This window comes from Lissotriton vulgaris, chromosome 2_1 (genome assembly GCF_964263255.1).
Source record: "Lissotriton vulgaris chromosome 2_1, aLisVul1.2, whole genome shotgun sequence".
In the NCBI taxonomy this organism is placed as follows: Eukaryota; Metazoa; Chordata; class Amphibia; order Caudata; family Salamandridae; genus Lissotriton; species Lissotriton vulgaris.
In genome coordinates this window covers 619813958-619824827 of record NC_141687.1, presented here as the reverse complement: position 1 = coordinate 619824827, position 10870 = coordinate 619813958, and the positions used below count along the sequence as shown (strand labels likewise).

General features: G+C 47.2%; 1 non-coding gene across 1 annotated transcript; it reads right to left on the bottom strand.

Moving 5' to 3' along the window:
• Positions 1 to 469: 469 nt before the first annotated feature.
• Positions 470 to 839, bottom strand: LOC147730860 (small Cajal body-specific RNA 2). Its single transcript, XR_015308945.1, has one exon.
• Between the last annotated feature and the right edge of the window lie 10031 nt (positions 840 to 10870).

Here is a 10870-nt window from a genome sequence, read left to right as displayed (position 1 = left end):
GATAAGGTTAAAAAATTGTTAAAGAAAGCTATGAAAGCCTGTTATAGTGTGCATGTACACTCATAACTTATGTCCCTCTCACTAAATCCACTGATAATTTGAAACTATTGTAGTGACTTCTTGAACATATTACCTGTAAAACATTTGCATTCACCGGGGACAATTTTATTGACATAACAGAAATACAACATTTTCATTTGAACGTATCCATTTAGTCTCTTCCGTTCCACCACTTGTTTTATTAGCATTACACATTCAGTAGCTACTCACTGCTTGTGGACAAAATCACTTACAAGTGTCGTCATGAAAAGTATGCCGAGATTACTTTCTCAACCGGCAATGCCTACACGGACAACCTTCACCCTGCCACATTAAAGCTCCTGTAACATCAAGTCCTCTCGAATGCTAACGTCACCATCAAACTCCCCAAAAGAAACATCTAGGAAGCAGGTCCGCTTTTCTTCGGAGCTCAGATCAGGATCGCTGAATACTCATGGGCGAGTTCGGTGCTCTGGGCCGAAGCCTCGCACCCCCAGCCTAGTATATCTGATCGAATCATCATGTCTGAGCCCCGGAGGACGGGATCCGCTGCCTGATTTGAAAGCCTCTGCGCACAGGGCCCAACAACAGGGCTAGCGACCGAGGAAGTCTTCTCATCCCAGCCCGAGGCCGGCAGCGGAGAACCCTAGCCGGTCAAATAAGATCAATGTGTAATGAGTGCTGAGCGGGAGCTCAAACACACGGTTCTCCCACACACAGAATCACCTCTCATGCACAGCCACACACACTCACAAACCCATTCAACCATCTCACCGCTCAGCACACGGCCGCTCCAATTTCTCGCGGGTTTATACACATAAAATACGCCCAGTGCATTCTGGGAATCATTTGCCGGGTCATTATTACCGAAACATAGAAGATGGACAACAAAACTAGGGCCCAATTGCACGAGATAAGGCAAAATATATGGCACCTAACACCCATTATTTGTCGAAGAAATTAAATAATCTATAGTGAAAAAATCTTTATTTTTGTCTTAAGAGTGATTATTAAGGGAGAAAGGTGCAATGTTATGATGTTAATTATTCATATATACTATACACATAAAGATAAGTGTTTTTGATATAATGGTTGACGGCTCAGATGTGCGCAATACGAACGTACGGTATCACGCTCTATTGATAGCTGAACAATTTTTCCTTTCAATCCGAGGGCTCGGTTTCATTTATAAAGATGGCGGCTGATCGTGCCAGGCCTCTGTCCGTTTTCACTGTTAGTATCTTTGACATTATCCCTCACCTCTGCGATTTGGCTAAAGCTCAGCAACCAATCAAATGATTTTTCGTCGGGCCAGGGAGGCCAATCGAGAAAAAAAGCATTTCAACTTTTCTTAAACAAGAGGTCCGGCTTTTATATGGTAACACAGGTAGACAGAGGTTCATTTTGCATACGTTTGCACATTACATCCAGAGAGATATAGGTCAGCCTTTCAGCGCCGCCGCGCTGCCCGCGGCGACCCGGAAGCTCTTGGCCGGCCGGCCAATCCGCTCACGGCCGACCGGAAGTCCCGCCTCCCGAGGTCCGCGAGCTGGCGGCGCATGGAGCGCCCTGCCGTCAGGGGGAAGCCCAGGTCCCCAGGAGGGGGCCGGGGAGAAGGAGGAGTGTGGCGCCTGTTGCGGGGCTCCTCTGACCTGAGGGAGCCCCGATTTAGATGACGAGACGCGCCGCGCCGTGAGGAGCCCCGCCGGAAGAGCGCAGTCGGTGAGTGGGGCCCAGGGCTGATGTGAAGTGCGTGCGTGCCTGTGTGTATGCCTGTGGGAGGGGGGGGGGGGGGGGGGGGAGTGTGTGCGCGCGTGTGTGCGTGTGTGCGCGAGGGAATGTGTGTGCGCATGCGTGACTGTGTGTGATTGAGAGAGAATGCGAGGTAGGGGATAGTGTGCCTGTATGTGTGCCTGTATGTGTGCCGTATGCCTGCGTGTGCATGCGCGCGCCTGTGTGTGTGCGTGCGTGCATGCAGAGGGGTGGGGGCTGCCTGTGTCTGTGTGTGAGCAAGGGCTTTGCACCGCGCATGCGCAGCTATCAGACGCTCGCTCCCGAGGTAAAATCTGACCTCGTCAAAGCGCGCGTCTGGTAGCTGTCCACATTCCTAAATACGGGCCACAATAGGTCTGAAGCAGACACCTTCAATGCTCACGCATTGAGGGTAGGTCTGCTTGACCTAAAAATAACTATCGTAATACAGCAGTACATTAAATGCATCAAACATTTGCATTTTCAATGTATAATGTAAAGCTGAATTAAGACTTCTTTTAGTTGTCTAACAAAATTAAAAACAAGCATTTGCAATGCAATAGGTCTTGCATTTACACAAGTTTAAGCTATTGGCATTGTAAATGACAAAGCCTTTTATTTATGTTTTCAAAAGGAAAGCAAAAATAAAAGGCATTGTCATTTGCAATGTCAATAGCTCAAACTTGTGTAAATGCGAGACCTATTGCATTGCAAATGCTTGTTTTACATCATGGTAATAGTGTTAGGTGTTATGGCCCAGAGGCAGCCCTTGTGATAATATGGCTACATGGTGGGATCTGATGGCCAACTTGGCAATGGAAAAACCATATCCATGGCTGCTTTCAATACTATGCACGGGTCCCACCAAGTCCATACCAGTTCTACCTTCTCACACTACATTCCAATGTCAGATACTCAAATGGCGTACCAGTGGCAGCTCCTCACAATGGCCAGGACAGACCGACCTTAATGCAAGCTGACGGTGGGCTTCTTGTCACATAGCCCACCTTTTTATGTTGCTTACCACTGTAGAATCCACACCGCACACAAAGTAGCAATCTCCTCACACTGCCCATTAGTGGATGCATCTCTGTCTGCTTCTCACTGCTCATTAGAGCCTGCTCCTGACTTCCCGGGAAAATACGGAAGTCGATCTGAGGCGATTATTCGAACGCATTTAAGATAACACGACCCAGGGAAAGTGGAATTAGATTTTGGTTTCTGATAGTGGATGTTGAGTTCTACAGGCACACTGATCTTTTAGACATGCTTAAACCAGAGGAAGATTAGCCCCTGAAAAAGGAACTGTTAATGGTTCCGAAATGCATTGGACGCCAACAATGAACAGATTGTGATTTTGTGAAAGCGATATTTATGTTTTAGTACATGTATACGAAGAACATAATGATTTAATCATTGATACAATGGCAATGTAATGCACATTGATTTGTGTTTAAAATCTTCAAAAAAAAAACCAGAATAAAATTGTAATACACTGTTAAAATTGTATGTTTATATTGTGGTGTAAATACACCAGGTGAAGTGCTCGCAACAAATTCAAGTCTCGGTGCTTGTGATAACCAAGGAGTACTATTAGCAAGGGTTGGCAGCTCTTGCTTGTTGCAGCACCCCCTAACATCTAAAGTAATAGAAAGGAGTACGGAGGAGTGCACCCCCTAACAAATATATATTACCTTCTAGTGTGGAGCACAGTTTGATTGGAATATATATATATATATATATATATATATATATATATATATATATATATATATATATATATGTTTTGTAGACATTTTTTGTTGCACCAAAACTATTAGTAAATTGAGTTAATTTAGAAATATTGTACTGTGATTGCATTTATTTTGTGCTTACTATCCCCAAGGTGTCAACGTTTTACAGCGAGTAGCACACTTCCCCAGAACCCAATGCTGGTGGTTAATTGTTATTAGGTTTAGTCTTGCATTTACTTCAGCTTCCTAGCGATTAGTGAACATGAGTTATGTGTCATCTTGGTAGGGGCTATGTGTTGTGACTTTATGCAAATGATTGGAAGGATGGATCGATGGGCTAGAAAAGATTAAGTATTGATAGGTTGCAGGGATACAGTTAAACAGTCAAAAGAAGGAGGTTGTGTGATCTAAGGTATGAGATGTGGGTAAGTGCAGAAAATATGGCAAATAGACGTGATTTTGATTAGGCTGTGAATAGGGAGTGTAGGACTTTCAGAGGAGGTTAGGTGAGGAGAGGGATCACTCGATAGTAGGAAAAGAGGGGGAGCATGCAATAGTAATTCCTCTAGGTCAGTTAAATGAAATGAAAATGGGTTTTGTAAAGCGCATATAGCTGCCCGGAGGCGTCCCAGCGCTGAATGCTAACAAGTGTTCTCAGTTGGGCTGTAATGCAAAACAAAAACACACTATTTATTGAACAGAAAAGTTTTCAGGTGTTTCCTAAAAGAGGTAAGGTCCGAATTGGACCTTAGGTGAAAAGGTAAACTGTTCCACAGTTTGGCCGCATTCAGGGAGAAAGAACGACCTCCTGATCTAGACCGTTTAACCTTTGGCACAACAGCAAGTAAGGCGTTGGAAGACCGAAGCTGTCTGCTAGGAAGGTAAGGAGTAATTAAAGGGCGACTGATCACTGGACCAGTTTCCCAAAAGGATTGGTGGGCGACACAGAGAGATTTGAAACTGATCCTGTCCTTCACCGAGAGCCAGTGTAGTCTTGTTAGTCCGGCTTTCACAGAGGTCCTACGGGGGATTTGGAGCAGGGTCCGGGCCGCACAGTTTTGAATCACTTGTAGCTTCTTTAGTGTGAAATCTGGGGCCCCAAGGTAAAGCGCATTCCCAAAATCTAACCTCGAGAGAATCAGTCCTTGGATCACAATTTGTCTCGCCTCAAAAGGTAACAAGGAAGAATCTTCCTCAACATTCTAATCAGGCCAAAACAGGTGGCAGATAGTACAACGGCCTGATGGTCAAACGTCAAGGACTTGTCCAGCCAGGCACCCAGGCTCTTGATGGCATCCCTGGGGACTGGAGGAGTGCCCAGGCAAGCTGGCCAGATCTGGTTGGTTGCAGATGGAGCTGGATGTCCCAACATCATGACCTCTGTCTTGTCCCCATTAAGTTTGAGACAAGACAGGGTCATCCAGCTGCTGACCTCGCTCAGGCATCCCGCCAGGTCCACTGTGCCCACAGGGTCTCCAGCCCGCGTGAGAGAGACCACCAGCTGTGTATCGTCCGCGTAGGTCACGATCTTAATACCATACGGACGGACGATCCCAGCCAGCGGTCTCATATAGACGTTAAACAACGTCAGGCTTAGTGAAGAACCCTGCGGGACTCCACAGTCCAAGGGCCTGCTGGTAGAGATGGTGGCTCCCTCAAAGATCTGAAATTTTCTATTGGATAGGAATGAACAAATCCACTCCAGCGCTAATTATTTGTATGCAAGTTAAGGCCAGGGTAAACTTAAAAATTCGTAGTCTCGTGCCTGGCTTGTAGCCTTGGAGTCCACTTTATTGATGAACTGACTTTCGTTCCACATGTAATTACTTTGTCCTAAATCTACATTCTTTCAACTGCACACTTTCTGTTCAGTCATGTCCCTGGGGTCACACTGAATCTTCTTGTCCATTACAGTAATCTTGTTCTGTTTTGGCTGTCATGCGCTCACTTGGTCCCAACCGCGGAGACGACACTGGGGCAGATGCTGGACCTCCTATCCCTCTGAGCCGCACAAGATCAAGGGACCAAATTCCATAGACCGCGCAGTGCCCCTGGGGGGAGGTGGGTTGGAATACAATAAGAAAAGAGTCTTGCGGTAATGGATCTGCTCGGCCGCTGTGCGATGCTGCGTAACACGATTTGTCACTTCTCACACCTGCGCTTGTGAGGTAGATGTACACTGGACCAAAATCTCTGATTTTGCGATGAAAATACTGAACACTGAAAAAAATAAGAGAAGGCAGTTACCATCAGTACATGAACAGATCTTTGCTTACAGTGACCATGCATTAACTACAGTGACACTTACAGATTTCATCAGCAGCACAGTATGAGAGCAGAATAACCACAATCACAGAATGGAGTGTGTCACTCCAAGGGATAAACACAGAACACAGATTGGTGTTACTTGCACTCCCAAGGATACACTCGGAACACATGTTAGAGTTATTTGCACTCCCAAAGATAAACGCACAACCAAGGTTGGAATTACTTGCACTCCAAGGAAACATTCAGAGCACAAGTTGGGGTACTAGGTTCATGCACATATCAAAGACTCTGAAGTACTTTCTCTTGCCACTACTGTTCATTAGAGAAACACTGAACTAAAGACTTTAATCCTTGCACTGTCAAAGTTCTAGTGCCAAGGTTGCAAGAAGAGTCTGGAGTATAAACACACAAGCCCCGGAGTAAATCTCAGAGGGGTTATGGAGGGAAAGTCTATAGTCTTTGAAGATACTGATACTTGCTCCTGCTTATTACTATAGGAGGATTAGTGCACACTAACCGTATATCAAGTACTTAGCTTAGCTCTTCCACTTGACTAAGACCTCCAACCCACGGTCTAGGTCCACTCTCACCGTAGCTCCGCTGTGCCGTCTCTTGCCTCCAGACCCGACCTCCTCCTTGGGAGGTTCGAGGCTGTTGCCGGCTCCTGTGCCTGCTGCCCACTCAAACTGGGACCAGACTGCCTACAACCACCGTAACCTTTCTCAGCTTTTTTTTTTCTTAATTATTTCCTGTTATGGCATTGTTATTGTGCCCATCTGTGTCTTGCTCTAATTCCACCACTGTTTTTATTTTCTTGTGCCTGCCTGTTCCTTTTGCCTTTCGCTGCTGCACCACCTGCGGCCCCTCCACCCCCCAAAATGTTCCCAGAATTCCCCCGCTCCGGCCTCCCAGCCTCTCCTCCCTCCCACCTCCCCTACTTAATGGCGGCCGCACCGCCGGCGCACCGAAGGTACACCAAAGGCAAGCCCGTCTGCGCCCGTCCAAAACCCGACTGCAGCCAGCACTAGGAACCCTGGACCTCCCACTACCCATCGCTACGACACCACCACCCTCCTCGCACTCAACCCTGGAAGACCTAGAGAATGCCAACAGGCCTCGCTGAACACGACCCACGGCCAGTTCTCCCGCCTCCACTGCTACCAGACCCTCACCCCCATCCCGGCCTCCAACAGCGCTGACGCCAGCACCGGCGACACCCTAAAATGCATCTTCCTCAACGTATGCTCCGTTCACAAACACGCCATGGAAATCTGGAACCTACTCGACTCTCTCGCCCGACATCGCCTTCTTCACAGAGACCTGTACCAACGCATCCTCCACCCCTGACATCAGCACTGCCATCCCAGATGGATACAAGATCCAGAGGAGAGACACCCCAACCACCCAGGAGGGGGCCTTACCATCACCCACAAGAGCGCCCTCCGCCTCACCACCTCCAGCGAAACCTTCCCCTCTGTTGAACACCTGCACTTCCAGATCCAAAGCCACACTCCGAGGAACCCTCGTTTACAGACCCCCTTGCCCCCGAACACCTTTCACCACCAGCATCACCGACTTCATTGCACCCACGCCATTGCCTCAACAAACTACATACTCATTGGAGACATGAACTTCCACATTGAGAAGCCCAGCAACCCCAACTCCACTATCCTTTGTGCCAACCTCACTAGTATCGGACTTAAACAACTCATCAACACACCGACCCACCGAGCAAGACACACCCACGACCCCATCTTCGCGGCAGGAAACAGCGTTCTATTCAGCCATACAATGCAGCTGCCATGGATTGACCACCACTGCGTACACTTTGCCATCAACAAAGCCAAGGCACCCAAACCAGCCCCATGCCTGTGAGACGTTGGCCTGGCATATGATGTCCACTATTCTAGTGGGCACCTTGCACCAGTCCAAACAACCCTTATTGATGGTAGGTTTAAAGTCAACCTTATAGAAAGCTATCCTAGTGGTAGCTGTGGAGAGCAGCCTTCAGGCTAAGATTTAGAGGCGAGTTAAGCAAATTGTTTTACCAGTCTATAATCTCTTGAATGATCAAATGAAAGTACACCACACAAGGTATATATCAAATATGTATTTATTCGAAACACAACCCCTCTGGTCTCTTTATGAGGTCAGAGGTAAAAGTACAATGCAAGGAACTTAGTTAGCATACGATAAGTTGCACAGTATACGGTATACCTAAGGGGCCTCACAAACCATATACTAAAATAGTGGTATAAGAACCACATGAGAGATGGAAGTCATGCCTAGGGCCTGTAGAACTGCTAGGGCAACCAGGAACCACCCAAGGTAGGGACACAGGAGACCCACGGGGGACGCGTGCAGTGTCTAAACACAGCCGCAAATCACCATTGACTTTCTACGGAGAACGAACAAAGTTACAATTTTAAAGATTAGGGACACTTGGGAGTGAACTACGATGGAACCCTTTTAGCCTAGGACACTTCGAGAGTCAAGACCCACGGGAGCACCGGAGTACTCGTGTTACCTCACCCTGGGAATCCGGGTGCATAGGTGTCTTTTAGTGTCGGGTTTCGTCATCGATTCCAATGGAGAGCTGCGAAGAAATGCTGCAGGCGACCAGAGGAAAAGTGTCTGGGTGGATCGGAGATGTGAAGAACCTGAAAGCAGAGGGGACAGAGCCTGGGTCACTAGCCAGTGACCAGGATGGCGACAGGAAGATGCCAGCCGATGTCGGATGCTTTCAAGTGAAGTAGGTGAAGCTTGACTTTTCAGCCACGAGGACAAGGAGGCGTCGACAATGACCTGGAGCTGGATTCGAGCCTTCCCACGAAGGATGTTGAGTGCTGCAGCGCCAGAATCTGGATTGGACCCAACAAGCCTTGGCAACAGCAACCTACACAAGATGACAAGATTAACTTCAGTGCAAACCAGCAAGGTCTGAGGGACTCACCCTTTGGAGGGGAGTCAGAACAAGTCTGGAGCAACCAGGAAAGCTCAAGAAACAAAGGATTGTCCTTCGTGGGGGCCCACTAGCCAACGAACTAGGCACCGCTAAGGAACCTCGAGCTGCGGTGAAGAAAGGGGACTCACGGGTTACTCATGGAGTGCTGGACTCTGTACTTCGGTGCAAAAGGTGCTCGGGCAGGGGCTTCAAATACCCCAATGCACAACTTCGGGAAACTTCGGGAAGTAGGTGCAATCTCAAAAGTGCAGGATGTCCAGGAGTTCTAGTCCCACCTCTCTCGTCTCAGCTCTGCTGGGAACTCATGTCAGCTTCAGAGATGTCTGGAAATCTGTGTCCTGTGTCACAGATTCTTCAGGATCCAGCAGGAGCCTCGAAAATGCAGACCGGCATTTGCCCAAATGCCATTTTATATGTCCAAACTGAGTATCCGCAAGGCGCCCTCAGATGGCACACAATTTTGACAGTCAACAAACTAGAAAGGGTGAGTATTGGTTGTCGCTTGGTCCGCTGGGTATGACACACATGCCAAGAGTGTGATATAGGGCCAGCACCTCAATCTTATTTTTTAATCTAAAGGGGTTTTCTCAGTGCTTCTGGTTTCTAACACTGTTTGCGTCTGGAAGAAGTTAGAGATATTGTTCGCTTGGACCACTATGTGTGACACAGATGGTACGCTTATCCCTTGGGTGTTTTACAGGATACGATTTGGACGTTCGGGAAATAAGATTTGGATCTGGGGGATCATATGTATCTTGTGTTAGGCCAAGTGGGGCCTATGGTTCTTTGAGTTATTTCTTTTCTCAGTGAAAATGTTTAATTTTCTTTGTCTCAGAGCCAATATTGACAGATTATGGGGCTAACTTAGTCCTGCGTACCGCACAGGGCTTCCACCGGTCACAGGATAGTGTGCACTAGGAGAGGTCTAAGGTTTTTTTGACAAAGTCATTGTTTTTTTCTTATTATAGAATTGAAATTGATGCAAGGTATAGTTGATATTGTGATGATTTGATGCTGTGGTATTGGTAAATTAATGCAACTGTATTTTGTTTTTATTATTGTGTTTTGTTAATGTCTCAATGTGCTATATGAAGGCTTGCTATTTCTCACAATTGTTACTTTATATCAAATTAAAGTCTGCTATTTGCTACCAAAAAAAAATAAAAATGCAGACCGGCAAAGATGCTTCTTTGGTGCCTGTTTGAACAGGGGAGTCACTCCTTGACCCCAAGGGAGATTCTTCAGTCTTTTAGTCAAAATGAAATGTCGAAGGTCCAAAATTTCTTCTTCAGAGTTTCGTCCAGGGTCATCTAAAGTCCTAGGGACTGGGTTCCTATACTTATACTAAGTTTAGGGGTTGGGCTAACTCTAAGGCCAGACCTATGGGTGGACCTGGGGAGGGGGTGGTTACACCCCTTCCCCTTTTCCAGTTTCGCCCCAGAGCAGGGGCTGAGTGCCCCAGCAACCAGTTTGAACTGGGAAATGCATGGAGCACCTTGTGTGCCCCAGGCAGTGTATGAAAAGCATTCACTGAATGCGACCCACCCTGCCCCAATACACTAAAGCCAGCACCTCCCTGGACAGGAAACCTATTGCCCAGGCCTCCCCTGCCAGAGTTTCGTCCAGCAGCAGGAGGGCAGATTCGTGCCTGTGGCAGCAGCATCCATTTTGTGATGCTGGGGCTCTGTTTAGCTTTAACTGGGTTTACCAGTATGTACATGTCTTCTCACTCCAGAACGGTGGAATGCTACCCCGCCTCCAGAACTGGTTGGGGGGGTAGTATTCCAAAGTGTTTGACACCTTACAGGACACGTTTTGATAAAGCCAAACCAAAGTTAGCATTAACCGCGAGGATTATAATGCACTTAAAATATAATGTATGGTATGGCTATATCATATAACAGCTATACGGAGGTATTTCCGAAAGCTGCAGAGGGGCTCAGCTCTTCCTAGGGCACCCTCTCACACAAAAGCAAGCACTCTGCTTTCAGGATTGTCAAGGCCTGCCATAGGAGTGACTTATAGGTTAATACGTGTCTATATGTAAAGGTAGATATAGGTATACTATATCTAAGTAAGGGGTGATTACACCACTTTACCCAGGCTGCAAGTG